Source organism: Pan paniscus, chromosome X (assembly GCF_029289425.2).
Source record: "Pan paniscus chromosome X, NHGRI_mPanPan1-v2.0_pri, whole genome shotgun sequence".
In the NCBI taxonomy this organism is placed as follows: domain Eukaryota; kingdom Metazoa; phylum Chordata; class Mammalia; order Primates; family Hominidae; genus Pan; species Pan paniscus.
Window position 1 is genome coordinate 5,447,251 of NC_073272.2, and position 16,070 is coordinate 5,463,320.

The window sequence follows — 16,070 nt, forward strand, 5'->3', positions numbered from 1 at the left end:
CATCCCTAAGCAACCACAAATCTACTTTCCATCTTTATAGACTTCCTTGTTTTGAATTATCCTTTACATGGGATCATACAGAACACAGCGTTTTATGACTGGCTTCCATCACTTAGCAAATTGCCTTCAAGGTTCACTCATGTGGTGGCCTGTGTCAGAGCTTCAGTCCTTTTTAGGGCTGAAGAATATTCCATGATATGGATGGACCACATTTAGTTTACACATTCATTTGCTGACAGGCCATTTGAGGTTGTTACCACCTTTAGGCTACCATGAATAATGCTGCTGTGAATGTGTGTTTGAGAGTTTACGTGAGCAGACGTGAGCACATGTTTTCATTTCTCTTGGAGATATACTTCGGAGTGGAAACCCACCATGTTTTAGCTGTGAAATATTAGACTTGTCTTAACGTCTCCAAACTTTTGTTTCCACATTTATAAAATACAGTAGTACTTTCCTGGTAGGATTTGGGTGGCAATTATATGATTGTAGTTTGCAAAGAAGTTAAGAAGTGGATGGCACATCATGAGTGCTTCAACAATCACAGCTATGGCTATTATTTGTAAAAATAAATTTGCAGAAAGGGAAAGCCTGTATAGTGAAGGGGCTAGATAAATGTTTGAAAGCACAGAAGAGTGTACCATGGATTCACATTCCTTTGTTGAGGGTTGAATCATATGCCCAACTAACATATGTTGAAAGCTGAACCCCCAGTACCTGTGAATGGGGCCTTATTTGGAAATCCGGTCTTCACAGATGTACTGAAGGATGTGTGTGAAGTAAGTGATGCAGATGTAGGTTAAGGATCTCAAGATGAGCTCATCCTGGATTAGGGTGGGCCCTGAGTCCCCTGACAATTATCCTTTTAAGAGACAGAAGAGGAGACAGGCACAGAGAAGGAGGCCACATGAGAAGGCAGGGACTGGAGTGATGAGGCAGCAAGCCCAGGGACACCGGGAGCCCCCAGGAGCTGGAGAGGCAGGAAGGATCCTCCACTTGAGGATCCTAACCCCTTTAAATTCACAGAACCTGTGAATGGGATCTGATTTGGAAATAGAGTCTTTACAGATACTATTCGTTAAGGATTCCAAAAGGAGCTTATCCTGGGTTAGGGAGAGTCCTGCATCCAATGACAGGTGTCCTTCTAACAGATGAAAGAGGAGACACAGACACAGAGGAGAAGGCCACCTACAGATGGAGGCAGAGACTGGAGCAATGCGGTCATAAGCCCAGGGATGCCTGGAGCCCCCAGGAGCTGGGAGAGGCAGGAAGGAACCTCCCCTGGAGCCTCCCCTAGAGCCTCCCCCAGAGCCTCCCCCAGAGCCTCCCCTAGAGCCTCCCCCAGACCCTCCCCTAGAGCTTCCCCCAGAGCCTCCCCTAGAGCCTCCCCCAGAGCCTCCCCCAGAGACTCCCGTACAGCCTCCCCTAGAGCCTCCCCCAGAGCCTCCCCTAGAGCCTCCCCTAGAGCCTTTGGAGGGAGCGCAGCCCCGACATTCCTTGATTTCAGACTCCTGGCCTCCAGGACCAGGAGACAATCAATTCCGGTTGTTTTAAGCTACTCAGGTTGTGGTACTGTATTACGGCAGCCTCAGGAAAGTCACTTGGAGTAAACACATTTGACACCCAAGAAGTGCTTCCTGCTGGGCGCAGTGGCTCACACCCATAATTCCAGCACTTTGGGAAGCTGAAGTGGGAGGATTTCTTTAGCCCAGGAGTTTGAGACCATCCTGGGCAACAGAGTGAGACCCCGTCTCTACAAAAAATAAAAAAATTAGCTGGGGCTGGGCGCAGTGGCTTACGCCTGTAATCCCAGCACTTTGGGAGACTGAAGTGGGCAGATCACCTGAGGTCAGGAGTTCGAGACCAGCCTGGACAACATGGTGAAACCCCATCTCTACTAAAAATACTAAAAGTAGCCGGGTGTGGTGGTACACGCCTGTAATCCCAGCTACTCAGAAGGCTGAAGTGGGAGAATCGCTTCAACCCAGGAGGTGAAGGTTGCAGTGAGCCGAGATCGAGCCACTGCACTCCACATTCCAGCCTGGGCGACAGAAGGAGACTCTGTCTCAAGTAAATAAATAAATAAGAAAAATTATCTGGGGCTGGGTGCAGTGTCTCACACCTGTAATCCCAGCACTTTGGGAGGCCGAGGTGGATGGATCACTTGAGGCCAGCCTGGCCTGGAGTTCGAGACCAGCCTGGCCAATATGGCGAAACCCCGTCTCTACTAATAATACAAAAACTAGCTGGGTGTGGTAGTGCACACCTGTAATCCGAGCTACTTGGGAGACTGAGGCAGGAGAATCTCTTGAGCCCCGGAGGCGGAGGTTGCAATGAGCCAAGATTGCACCACTGCACTCCAGCCTGGGCGACAAGAGCAAAACTCCGTCTTAAAAAAAATAAAAAAAAAAAAAGATAAAGGTCTGGCCCAGATAGAATTCATGGAGTGTTTCCTTCCTTCCTCCTTTACAAAAAGAACATCAAAACAGTAGCAAGATGACACCAATGTTTCCTATCCTCTGGGGTACCCCATTGGAGCTCTGACTTAGTTCATTTGGACTGCTATGACAAAATACCACACAGTGAATGGCTTTTAACCCATTTCCCGTTTAGAAAAAAAAAAAAAAGGTACAGCTTGCTGCCTGCACTCATTTAATTTTACATAAACACGCTCGCTCTTTGAGGCTGAAGCAAATCTGATTGATTTTCAGTGTGAAAATAAAATACAAAAACTGTTCTTGGAGTTATTTCTAAACAGAGCTTGTGTCTAATTCTAATGTAAAATCATATACATTTCTGTTGCATTGGGATTAGAGTCAAGAGTATTCTCGGGGCAAATGGGAAAGGGGTTAAACAAAAGACATTTACTGCTCACAGCTCTGGAGTCCAGGATCAAGGTGTGGCAGATTCATTGTCTGGTGAGGGCTTCCTGGTTCATAGACTTGGCACCTTCTCGCCGTGTCCTCACATGGTGGAAAGGGTGAGGGAGCTCTCTGAGGTCCCTTTTATAAGGGCACTAGTGCCATTCATGAGGCTCCTGACTTCATCACGTTCCAAAGGCCTCACCTCCTAACACCATCACCTGGGGGGTTCAATTTTGATTTGGGGGTAACATAAATCCTGTCTGTAGAAAGCTCTATCAATGCAAGTCACTGTTAGACTACAGATTTCATCAAAATCACTTTGCCCCAATGTTGTACAACTAAGGTAATATTCTTCTTCTCAAAAAAGCATTTTTTTTTTTTTGGTCTCCCTAAAATGGTAACTACTGGTCTGAAAATACTCTTGGTCGACTCATGGATCATGAGTTTTTGGGAAGTGGGCAAGCTACAAAATACAAATCACTAAGTACCAGAAGCAAAGCCTGAACTTTATCATTTTTAGCTGCCTTTTCACATGGGAGACTGTTGTACATCATTTGCAGGCATGAGTTTTGCATGAAACTGTGAACCCAACTGCCTACTTAAAAGTAAGATTTGTTAAAGGATACAAAGTTACAGGTAGAGAGTGGGAATAAGTTCTAGTGTTCTATAGCACTGTAGGATGACTCTAGGCAACAATAATATACAGTTTCAAGTAGCCGAGAGGATATTAAATGTTGCCAACACAAAGAAATGGTACAGGTGTGAGATGATGAATATGCCAATTATCCTGCTGTGACCACTATACATTATATATATTGAAATATCACTGTGTATCCCAGGAATATGGACAGTTATTATATGTCAATGGAAACAACAAAATTCTTAAAAAAGGATTTGGCAGGATGGATTTTTATTTATTTATTGAGATGGAGTCTCACTCTGTCACCAAGGCTGGAGTGCAGTGGCACCATCTCGGCTCACTGCAACCTCCACCTCCCAGGTTCAAGCAATTCTCCTGCCTCAGCCTCCCAAGTAGCTAGGATTACAGGCACGTGCCACCACACCTGGATGATTTTTGTATTTTTAGTAGAGATGGAGTTTCACCATGTTGGCCAGACTGGTCTCAAACCCCTGACCTCAGATGATCCACCCACCTCGGCCTCCCAAAGTGCCGGGATTACAGGTGTGAGCCACCATGCCCGGCCTCTTTTTATATTTTTAAAAATTGACAAAAATTGCATATATTTATGATGTGCAATATGATGTTTTGAAATACGTGCACATTGCAGAGTGGCTAAATTGAACTAATTAACGTATGTATCACCTTATATATTTATCTTTTATGTGTGTGATGAGAATATTTAAAATCTGCTCTCAGTGATTTTCAAGTATGCAATACATTGTTGTGACCTATAGTCCCCATGTTATACAATGGATCCCTTGAACTTATTCCTCCTAACTCAAATTTTATTTGTCTTTGAAATAAAAGTGTTGGTTGGGTGCGGTGGCTCATGCCTGTAATCCCAACAGTTTGGGAGGCTGAGGCAGGCGGATCACCTGAGGTCAGGGGTTCAAGACCAGCCAACATGGTGAAACCCCATCTCTACTAAAAATACAAAAATTAGCCAGGCGCGATGGCATGTGCCTTAATCCCAGCTACTTGAGAGGCTTAGGCAGGAGAATCGCTTGGACCTGGGAGGTGGAGGTTACAGTGAGCCAAGATCACGCCACTGCACTCCAGCCTGGACGACAGAGTGAGACTCCATCTCAAAAAAAAAAAAGAAAAAAAAAAGTGTCTCCCGTGTTAAACATGGATCAGGTTTCCTTGGCTTTTTTCCTAACGTAATTCTAATTGTCTTTTTTCTGCAAAAAGCAGAGAAAGAAAATGAGGCTGAGTGCGGTAGCTCATGCCTGTAATCCCAGGACTTTGAGAAGCTGATGCAGGAGGAGCGCTTGAGCCCAGGAGTTTGATACCAGCCTAGGCAACACAGCGAGACTCCGTGTCTACAAAAAATAAAAAATTAGCTGAGTGTGTTTGCACACACCTATAGTCTCAGATACTTGGGAGGCTGAGGTGAGGCAATTGCTTGAGCCCAGGAGTTTGAGACCAGACTGGGTAACACATTGAAACCCCATGTCTACAGAAAATTTTAAAAAATAGCTGCATGTGGTGGCACACGCCTGTAGTCTCAGCTACTCAGGAGGCTGAGGAGTTCAGGACCAGCCTGGGCAACATTGTGAGACCCCCATCTCTACAAAATATTAAAAATTAGCTGAGCGTGGTGGCACGCACCTGTAGCCCCAGCTATTAGAGAGGCTGAGGCAGGTGAACTGCTTGAGCTCAGGAGTTTGAGGCTGCAGTGAGCTGCGATTGCACCACTGCACCCCAGCCTGGATGACAGAGCCAGACCCTGTCTCTGTCTCTGTCTCTCCCTTTTTTTTTTCTTACACCAACTTCGGTACATTCTCAAACCTTTTAATCGTTCACCCTTGAAGTACTGGTTTGTCATGTTCTGAAGCTCCCTGTAATGGGATGGGTTTCTGATCACCCTTGGGCTGTATTGGGCTGGCATCATTTAAATATCCGGGCATTTAGATTGGTTCCTGATAGGGAAACTTCATGTTTATTTCACATGTAGGCTAACTGTTTGGTCTGCCTGCGAGTCCTGAGGAATTATTAAGGAAAACCACACCTGTTTCTGCTTTCTCATCCTGAGGCATTATTAAGGAAAACCACACCTGTTTCTGCTTTCTCATCCTGAGGCATTATTAAGGAAAACCACACCTGTTTCTGCTTTCTCATCCTGAGGCATTATTAAGGAAAACCACACCTGTTTCTGCTTTCTCATCCTGAGGCATTATTAAGGAAAACCACACCTGTTTCTGCTTTCTCATCCTGAGGCATTAAGGAAAACCACACCTGTTTCTGCTTTCTCATCCTGAGGAATTATTAAGGAAAACCACACCTGTTTCTGCTTTCTCATCCTGAGGCATTATTAAGGAAAACCACACCTGTTTCTGCTTTCTCATCCTGAGGCATTAAGGAAAACCACACCTGTTTCTGCTTTCTCATCCTGAGGCATTATTAAGGAAAACCACACCTGTTTCTGGTTTCTCACTCGCAGTGAGAGAGTTCCTGGGAGAGATGCAGTACCCGGAGGGTTCATTATCAGCCCCAGCCGCTGATGCGCTATCAGCCTGCGGAGGAGGGAGCCCTGGGGCTTCACTAACCACAGGCTCGAGCTTCCACGCACCAGCTCCAGTGAGATCGGGGTTTTCGTTTTCATCCAATACTTTCAACCCAGTTTCTGATGAAAGGGCTTCTTCCAGTCACCAGAGAAAGTAAGTTTGTATGTTTTTCCTCCAGAGCATTGCTGCGTGGTTCACAAATAAGGCTGCTTATGACAAAATATTAACTTTGGCAGTTTTGGAGAAAAAGGACAAATAATGCATTCCTGGGAGAGGTGTGCAGCACATGGGCTGCGATGGGTCACAGGGACAGGTGCCTGGAAACCAGGGGTCAAAGATGAGCCTCTGAAATGGCTCTCTTTCTAGTCTGCATGCCCTTCACTGCTCTTCCTTTATAAAGATAACAAGTCTCTATATGTCATTTTAGAAATTGTGGCAAACACTGTGTGTCGTTTTAGGAATTGTGGCAAACGCTGTGTGTCGTTTTAGAAATTGTGGCAAACACTGTGTGTCGTTTTAGAAATTGTGGTTCACGCCTGTAATCTCAACACTTTGGGAGGCTAAGGTGGGAAGATTGTTTGAGCCCAGGAGTTCAAGACCTGCCTGGCCCACATAGAAAGACACCATCTCAAAAAAAAATTGTGTGGCAAAGTATACATAAGACAAAACTGACCATTTTAGCTATTTTCAAGTGTACAGTTGAGTGGCATTAAGTGCACTCCTATTGTGCATCTGTCACCACCATCCACCTCTGGAAATTCTTCATCTTCCCACCTGAAACTCTGTCCCCGTTAAACATTAACTCCCCATTCTCTACTCCCCCAGCCCCTAGTAACCACCATTCTACTTTCTGACTCCATGAATTTGCCTACTCTAGAGGTACTGATATACGTGAAATCATACAATATATGTCCTTTAGAGTGTATTTCTTTTTTTAAAAAAATGTCAACTTTTATTATAGATTCAGGGGGCACATGTGTGGGTTTGTTACATGGATATAATGCGTGATGCTGAGGTCTGGTGTATGAACGATTCTGAAGCAGGTTGTTCATCTAGGGTGATGGCTGAGGAAATCAAGGATGTGGACATACAAGAAGTGAGGTTAAGGGCGGAGGTTTAATAGATGAAGGAACAAGAAGAGCTCTCTCCTGCAGAGAGGAGGTTCCGAGTGGGTTTTCTGGTCTGCAACAAAATGCAATGGGTTTTATAGATGAGCTTGATGAGGTGGTGTCTGATTTACATAGGGTGCAAGAGATTGGTTGGACCAGGTGTGTCATTTGCATAGGGCACAAAAAAACTGGTTAGGGCTAGGCATGCCATTTGCATAGGGCACCAAAACCTGGCCACCTTCACCCTAATCTTTTATTATGCAGATGGATTCTCTACCTGGTTGGCACTATGTTGCCTGTTCCTTTAAGGTACACACGGTGACAAAAGGGAAGATGGAGCCTCCATGTTGAACGTACCTGGCTCCCAGGTAGCCCTTTTCTATTGGCGCAGCTGCCGGTATTCACCTGTGCAAGCTTCCAGCTTGCTTATCTATGTCTGCAGCATGATTTTTCAGGCTGCTCTTTGTTAGAAATGATTTTGGAGCTGCTTTTTGTTAAAAGAGAAATTCCGCCGAGGACTCTTTTACCCTATCTGCCTGAATAATTTCTTTCTAGCTCCTGTATGAATCCCATCATTCAGGTAGTGAGCATAGTACCCAAGAGGCACTTTCCCAGCCCTGTCTCCCTTCCCTCCTCTCCCCTCTAGTAGTCCCCAGTGTCTATTGTTCCCATCTTTATGTCCATGAGTACCCAATGTTTACTTCCCACTTTATAAGTGAGAATATGCCCCATATTTGGTTCCTGAATTAATTTGCTTAGAATAATGGCCTCCAGCTGCATCTTTGTTGCTACAAAGGACATGATTTTATTCTTTCTTATGGCTGTGTAGTAGTCCATGGTGTATATGTACCACATTTTCCTTATCCACTCCACATGGATGGGCACCGGGATTGATTCCGTGTCTTTGCTATTGTGAATAGAGCTGCAATGAACATGTGCATGCAGGTGTCTTTATGTTAGAAGAATGTATTTGTCCTTGGGTATATAAACAGTAATGGGATTGCTGGGTCGAATGGTAGTTCTGAGTTCCTTGAGAACTCTCCAAACTGCTTTTCACTGCAGCGGAGTTAATTTACATCTGTCAGGCCTCTGAGCCCAAGCTAAGCCATCATATCCCCCGTGACCTGCACTAATACATCCAGATGGCCTGAAGTAACTGAAGAATCACAAAAGAAGTGAAAATGTTCCTGCCTTAACTGATGACATTACCTTGTGAAATTCCTTCTCCTGGCTCATCCTGGCTCAAAAGATCCCCCACTGAGCACCTTGTGACCCCCACCCCTGCCAGCCAGAGAACAACCCCCTTTGACTGTAATTTTCCACTACCTACCCAAATCCTATAAAACGGCCCCACCCCTGTCTCCCTTCGCTGACTCTTTTCAGACTCAGCCTGCCTGCACCTAGGTGATTAAAAAGCTTTACTGCTCACACAAAGCCTGTTTGGTGGTCTCTTCACACGGACGTGTGTGAAAACATTCCCATCAGGAGTGTATTTCTGTGTTTAGCATCCATGCTTTGAGTTTGCCAGAAGATGTTGGATTTGATTGTACCCTGGGAGTAGTGGCGCATGTATCTGATTCTTCCACTTTCAAGTTGTTCATTGGAGCTGGAGTTTTACACTAGGCAGTGATGACTGAGGACCCCCAGATGAATCTTGGAATTTGATCTCAGAATGTGGCAGAGGCTACATCCCCATGACCCAGCAGGAAGAACATGCCTCCTGCATCCCACGGCTGAGGAGAAAGTGGCTTTTACAGATAGTTACAGGCACCAATGGTTCTACTTCCCTGAAAAGCTGTGTATTTTTTCCATGTGGTTCTGAAGTATAGTTGCTGGAGGATTTGCGTAGACCGAAATGTAGGCTTGGTGCAAACATAATTGCAGTTTTTGCCATTAAAAGTAATGGCCAGACTGGGCGCAGTGGCTCATGCCTGTAATCTCAGAGATTTGGGAAGCCAAGGTGGGCGGATCACTTGGGGTCAGGAGTTCGAGACCAGCCTGGTCAACATGGTGAAACCTCATCTGTACTAAAAATACAAAAAATAGCTGGGCACGGTGGTGCGTGCCTGTGGTGCCAGCTACTTGGGGGGCCGAGGCATGAGAATCGCTTGAGCCCAGGAGGCAGAGGCTGCAGTGAGCCGAAATTATGGCACTGCACTCCAGCCTGGGCAACAGAGCGGGACTCCATTTTACACACACACACACACAACCGCAATCACTTTTGCACCAACCTAGTATAATTGGGGAATTCCTGGTTACTTTTTTATTCCACGAAAAAGCCTGTTCCCACTGGGGCAATGTGCCAGAGGAAGGGCAGGTTAGAACTGTAAAGCTTCAAGAAGACCCCCTATATCCTGTGAGTGTCCTTGGTATTCATTCTGCAGGCCATTATCAGTCTTGAGGGGGCTGCTACAACATTCTATGGAATGAGAGAGCATTGCTGTGTCAGGAAGTACATACTATTTTTTTCTGCCTCTTTCTCTACCTTAAAAGGATATGCTCAGAATGAGTTGAAATATGGCCATTTCTTTCCCCTGAAATCGAGAGCCAGTTGTTGACTTGGAATCATGCAATGTCTCCATTTGTTTTGGGTTAGATTGTTTGAATGGAGGATTCTACTACCAAACACTCATAAGATGGCTTTGAGCAGAAACAAGGCTGATCAGCCGGTATGTACACAATTCTTGGCTTTACAATATTTCTTGGGACATTCTTGGGCTTAAAATATGGCCACACCTCTGCAGTGGTAGGTCAAACAGCCTCTGTCCCAGACCTAAGCTCTCTGGATGCCACACCCCAGACTGGGACTCCCAATCTCATGGTTCACGCTGGCAATGCCTGACCCAGGACATTATCTTGCCATTGAGACCAGGGTCCTTCTCCTTGGACAGTTCCTGTAACTGTTATTGAGTATTTTGAACAGCATTGAATATTTTGTTGAATATTGAATATTTATTGAATATATTGAATATCTTGAATAACAGTCCAAGCAGAAATAAGTATCGGGACACGTTGTTCTCGTTGACAGTCTCAGGTTTCAGTTCTGGCCATATGAGTCTTGGGTGGTTCATTATTGTGAAGACTCCACAAAGTAAGATGGGTGTATGGTGAAGAATAATCAAAGGTAAATAAAGGCACCATCTCGAAGTGGACTTGCCATGTTGCATGGAAGCATGAATGTGTTGAGTCTTTTGTTGTTGAAAATGGTTCTAGGCTGGGCACAGTGGCTCACGCCTATAATCCCAGCACTTTGGGAGGCCGAGGTGGGTGGATCACCTAAGGTCAGGAGTTCGAGACCAGCCTGGCCAACATGGCAAAACTGCATCTCTACTAAAAATACAAAAATTAGCTGGGCATTGTGTTGGGCGCCTGTAATCCCAGCTACTGGGGACGCTGAGGCAGGGAGAATGGCTTGAACCTGGGAGGCGGAGGTTGGGCAACAGAGCCTCGGGAGGGGAGGAGGGGAGGCGAGAGGGGGAGGGGAGAGGGGAAAGGGGAGGAGAGTTCTAGCATCCCCAAGTCTGCCCTTGAGAATGTGGTTTGAGAAGGGAGGTGGATTCTTTCAGTGGTGTTCACAGAGCAATTGAAACTTCAGATTTCTCAGAATGAGCTAGTTTACTAAAGCCTACATATCTGAAAACATAAACACTTCTTCATCAAGGGTGCCCTTTAAGCCAGAAACAAACTCAACCACCAACCACCAAACCCACAAATGAGACAAAACCAAACCAAACCAAAAATCCAACAAATAAACAAACAAAAAACTTTCCGTGAGACAAACCACAGAACTTTATTTTGGGAAAAGAAAACATTTTTTTTGCTGGTCAAACTATCAGCTCCTATGAAATACTCTTAAGAGATGTTTATCCTGAGCTAGTTTTTTTGTGGGGAGGTGCTGTTTACATGCTATGTTAAAAATAACACGCAAAAATTCACGAGACATTGATGATGATGATGGTTATACAAATAACGAGAATGATATTGGCATACATCATGTGAGTGGAAAAAAAAAGTTGATGGTGGTGATGACGATACGATCGAAACTGCTTTTGCTCCGTGGAAAGCCCTTTGAGATGGGGACCTGGCTGTGCAGTTTGCGGTGTATTTGCCTAAAACGCCATCTGGCTGCTACGTAGAGGAAGAACACTGTTTGCTTTTCTGGCCTTTGTTTTCATAATTCTTCAATTTCTCTTTATGCTCCTAAAAATTCTACATAATCCCATTTCGAACATTGCATTCATTCTCTTTTTTTCTCTTAGAAAACAGTAAGGGTTTTCATTAAGAAGTAAGTCATAAGACTGCAAGAGAACAAATAAAACTCTTAAGAGGTCTCCCTCCCTCCCTCTCTCTCTGCAGGCTGGGGGTGGAGGATTCAAATGAAATTTTGCTTGAGAAAGTAGCCTGCTCGCTTCAGAAAATTGAATACTTTATTCAAAAAAGGTTAATTTTGCAGAATCAATTTGCCACACCTTTGCATCATTCACACTACCTTCCCTGCCCCATTATTTAGAGAACTCTAAGAAACATAATCTATACATGGATATAAAGTTGGGAACAGTAGATACTGGGAAATACTAGAGGGTGGGGAGATGGAGGGGCCAGGGCTGAAACACTACCTGTGGGGTGCTATGCTCAGTACCTGGGTGATGGGATCACCTGCATTCCAAACCTCAGTGTCACATGATATACCCATGAAACAAACCTGTACCTGTACCACTCAAATCTAAAATAAAAGGTAAAATTATATATAAAAAAGGAATATGATCCACAGAATGTATCAGACAAAAGGTGTCTGTTATGGTGGCTAATACACTTGGGGTTCAGAAAGTCAGTGGTGGCCACACACGGTGGCTCATGCCTGTAATACTAGTGCTTTGGGAGGCTGAGGCGGGAGGATCATGTGAAGCCAGGAGATCGAGACCTCTCTGCTACAAAAAGTAAACAAACAAAAATTGGCTGGGTGTGGTTATGCACACTTGTGGTCCCAGCTACTTGGGAGACTGAGGTAGGAGGATCACCTGAGCCCAGGAAGTCAAGGCTACAGTGAGCTATGATTGCACCACCACACTCCAGCCCAGGCAACAGAGCAAGACCGTGTCTCTTAAAAATTTTTTTTTAAAGAAAAAAAGAAAGTTGGTGGGGACGTGAATTCTAGAACTTTCTCTCCTCAAATATTTAGAACAGGTTGACATGGTACACAACCTTCTTAAAAGAGCTTAGCAAGAGGATGGAGGCTCAGCATTTGAAGGAAGCTGAGTGAGACAGATTAACTAATAAACAAGTCAAGTCACCAGTTAAGAATTGGTCCAGGCATAGTTGCTCATGCCTATAGTACCAGCACTTTGGGAGGCCAAGGCAGGAGGATCACGGGAGCTCAGGAATTTAAGACCAGCCTGAGCACCATAGGAAGTCTTCATTTCTACAAATAATTAGCCCGGAATGGTGGCACAAACCTGTGGCCCCACCTACTCGGGAGGCTGAGGCGGGAGGATCACTTGAGCCTGGGAAGTGCAGTGGCGTGATCATAGCTCACTGCAGCCTCCACTTCCCAGGCTGAAGCGATCCTCCCTGTGTCCTCACATGGTCATCCCTCTGTGTGTGGCTGTGTCCTTTTATTTTCTTGAAGACAGGGTCTCGCTCTGGCCCAGCGGAGTGCAGTGGTGCGATCATAGCTCACTGCAGCCTGGACCTCCTGGGCTCAAGTGAGCCTCCTACCTCAGCCTCCTGAGTGGCTGGGACCACAGGCGTTACACCACTACACCTAGCTAATATATATATGTTTTCTAGATACAGAGTCTCCTTACGTTGCCCAGGCTGGTCTCAAATTCCTGGCCTCAAGCAATCCTCCCGTCTCAGTCTCCCAAGTAGTCGGGTCTACCAGCACGCACCACCATGCCCAGGTAATTTTAAAACTTTTTGTGGCTGGGTGCGGTGGCTCATGCCTGTAATCCCAGCACTTTGGGAGGCCGAGGCAGGCGGATCACTGAGGTCAGGAGTTAAAGACCAGCCTGGCCAACATGGTGAAACCCCGTCTCTGCTATATATACAAAAATTAACCAGGCGTGGTGGAGGGCGTCTGTAGTCCCAGGTACTCGGGAGACTGAGGCAGGAGAATGGCTTGAACCCGGGAGGCGGAGGTTGCAGTGAGCCGAGATTGTGCCACTGCACTCCAGCCTGGGTGATAGAGGGAGACTCCGTCTCAAAAAAAAAAAAAAAAAAAAAAAATCAAAAACTTTGTAGAGACATTCTTGCTATGTTGCCCAGGCTGGTCTCGAACTCTTGGCCTCAATGTATCCTCTCGCCTGGGCCTCCCAAAGTGCTGGGATTACAGCACTTGGCTCCAGCTTGACCTTTGTTGGTAGAACTACTCAGAAAATATGACCGATTTAGAAATTGGGTGGTGCGAAGTGAACCCCACCCAAACCTATCCCCGCACCAGTTCTCATCTACCTTTTTCGCGTGTTGGGGAACTAGCAAGGCAGGGGCTGCGGCTCGCGGGAGCTTGCCCTCCCTCACACAGCTCAGCCTGTCAGAGCGCAAGGCACAGGGCTCTCACGCTACGGCCGCCACCCGCCCCGAGGCCCCGGTCCCCTCCCCTCACCGCCGCACCAGGGCAGCGCGGCCAAGAGCCGGGCCTTTCGGGGGCTGGGGCGGACGTGGCCAGAGATGCCCGAGGAGAAGCAAGAGACCATGGGTATGCGGCGGTCACGGGCCTCTCCGGCCCGGGTGACGGACGTTATGGCTGGCAGCGTCTCGATACCAAATGTTTCCAGACCATATGCTTGCCGCTTCCCGCACTTGGAAAGACCAATCGTTAGGCCCGAGGATGCAAGACCCACCCACTTTGCGATGGAGGCAGCCAATCCAGTTGCTCGTTACTTCCAGTGTCGCAGGCGCCCTTACGCAAGATCCTGTCCAATCGCTACCGGGAACGTCCTCCTAGTCCCGCCTCAGGGCCATCGCAGAGGCTGTCAATGCCGTCTGACCCCTTTACCCCATTGGCGTACTTCCTTCCGACACCATGACATGCACAGCACCAGGCCGGGGCGGGTCAATGGCGGTGGCGGAAACGGCGGGCCACTGGGCGGGAACGGGTTACGCGGCTGACGTCCGCCGCAGCTGCCGCTGGGTCCTGGAGACAGAAGCCTCCCTGAGAAGCGCACAATAGGCAGGGCGCGGTGGCTCACGCCTGTAATCCCAGCACTTTGGGAGGCTCAGGCGGGCGGATCACAAGGTCAGGAGATCGAGACCATCCTGGCTAACACGGTGAAACCCAGTCTCTACTAAAACTACAAAAAATTAGCCGGGCGTGGTGGCGGGCGCCTATGGTCCCAGCTACTCGGGAGGTTGAGGCAGGAGAATGGCATGAACCCGGGAGGCAGAGCTTGCAGTCAGCCGAGATCGCGCCACTGCACTCCAGCCTGGGCGACAGAGCAAGACTCCGTCTCCAAAAAAAAAGAGAGAAGCGCACAATGGACCAAGGGCTCTTGCCGGAGAGGCGCCGACGCCGAACCCGCAGCCAGACGCCCCTCAGTAGCGCCCGCATCGGGTGCCGCGGCTCTCGCCTAAGCCATGGGCGCGCCCGAGGGGCGGGCTCGCCTCCCGTCAGCCCTCACAGCTCGGCTGGGCTCGGAGTCCGCTCCGCCGTCGCCTTCCCGCTGGGGCCGGGAAACGCAGCCGCGGAGCCGCACAGCCCTTGCAGCCGGATGAGAGGCCCCGCTGGACTCAGGACGGTGGTCGGGGGCATTCGTGCAGCCTTGCGGCCCGCAGGCCCTCCCCGTCGGCAAAGCTGCGCCGCAGGCCTCGGGGCCAATAGGGGGCTCCGGGGTGGGCCTGGAGGCCTGAGGCCACCGGGGGTCCCCGGGCAGGTGATGGGGGCTTGCGGAGCGGGGGTGCCGACCTCTGACCCACAAAAGGGGCGCCTTCGCGGTGCTGGTCGTAGTTATTCTCAGCGTCCCTATTATCCGATTTGAAATGAGAGCAGGTGGCTCTCGGGCTCCGAGCCGGAGGGGGCGGGCGAACTGGGAGCAATGTGTACATTCCACGCCTAGGACCCTGCCGCTGGGCAAATGGAGGCCCGTGTCCCTGCGGTCGCTGCCTGGGAGGGCGCACGAGGTCCCCCAGGCGAGGTGACCCACAGGAGGTTTTGTGACATTGGGCGGCCCAGGCCTGGGGGTGGTGTGTGCTAGTGGTGGAGGGCGGCCTCCTAGAGGAGCCGTCAGCCTTCCAGGGAAGGCACCTGGCCGGTCGGGGAGACTCCCCGGGGCTGCGGGGGAAGCTCCACCTCCTCGAGCGCCCCCCGGGGAGACCCAGGACGCAGGGGTAGCCCTGCGCGGAGTTCTTGGTGGCTCCAGGTGACGCTGTCATAGGACAAAGGGCCCCGGGTGCCGACCTCCTGTGGAGGGCCCTGCCCCGCTGCGGCTGAGGAGGTCGGCACCCGGGGCCCTTTGTCCTATGACAGCGTCACCTGGAGCCACCAAGAACTGGAAGAGGCAGGAAGGAACACCCCCTAGAGCCTCCAGGGGGAGTCCAGCCCTGCCCACAACTTGATCTCAGATTCCTGGTTTCCAATACTGGAAAAGAATAAACTTCTGTTACTTTCAGCCACCCAAATTGTGGTTATTTGCTTCAGCATCCATAGGAATTTAAAAACTAAGAGGTATGAATTTTATGTTGCTGCCAAAAGGCTTTTTCTAGGACAAGTAGATATTTAACCTAGATAGTTGTAGCCTTTTCTCGTCTTCATTGGGATCGGAACTCAGTTGATGGCCTCTGTCCTCCTATCTCAATGTTGATTTTACTTTCTCTTTAATCCTGTTCTAAAGCAGTGACCCTTTTGATATTGCTTAAGTAAATATCAATGTTTTTCTGGTCAGTGTGAGACCAGAAACCTTTTTACTTTGGGTCT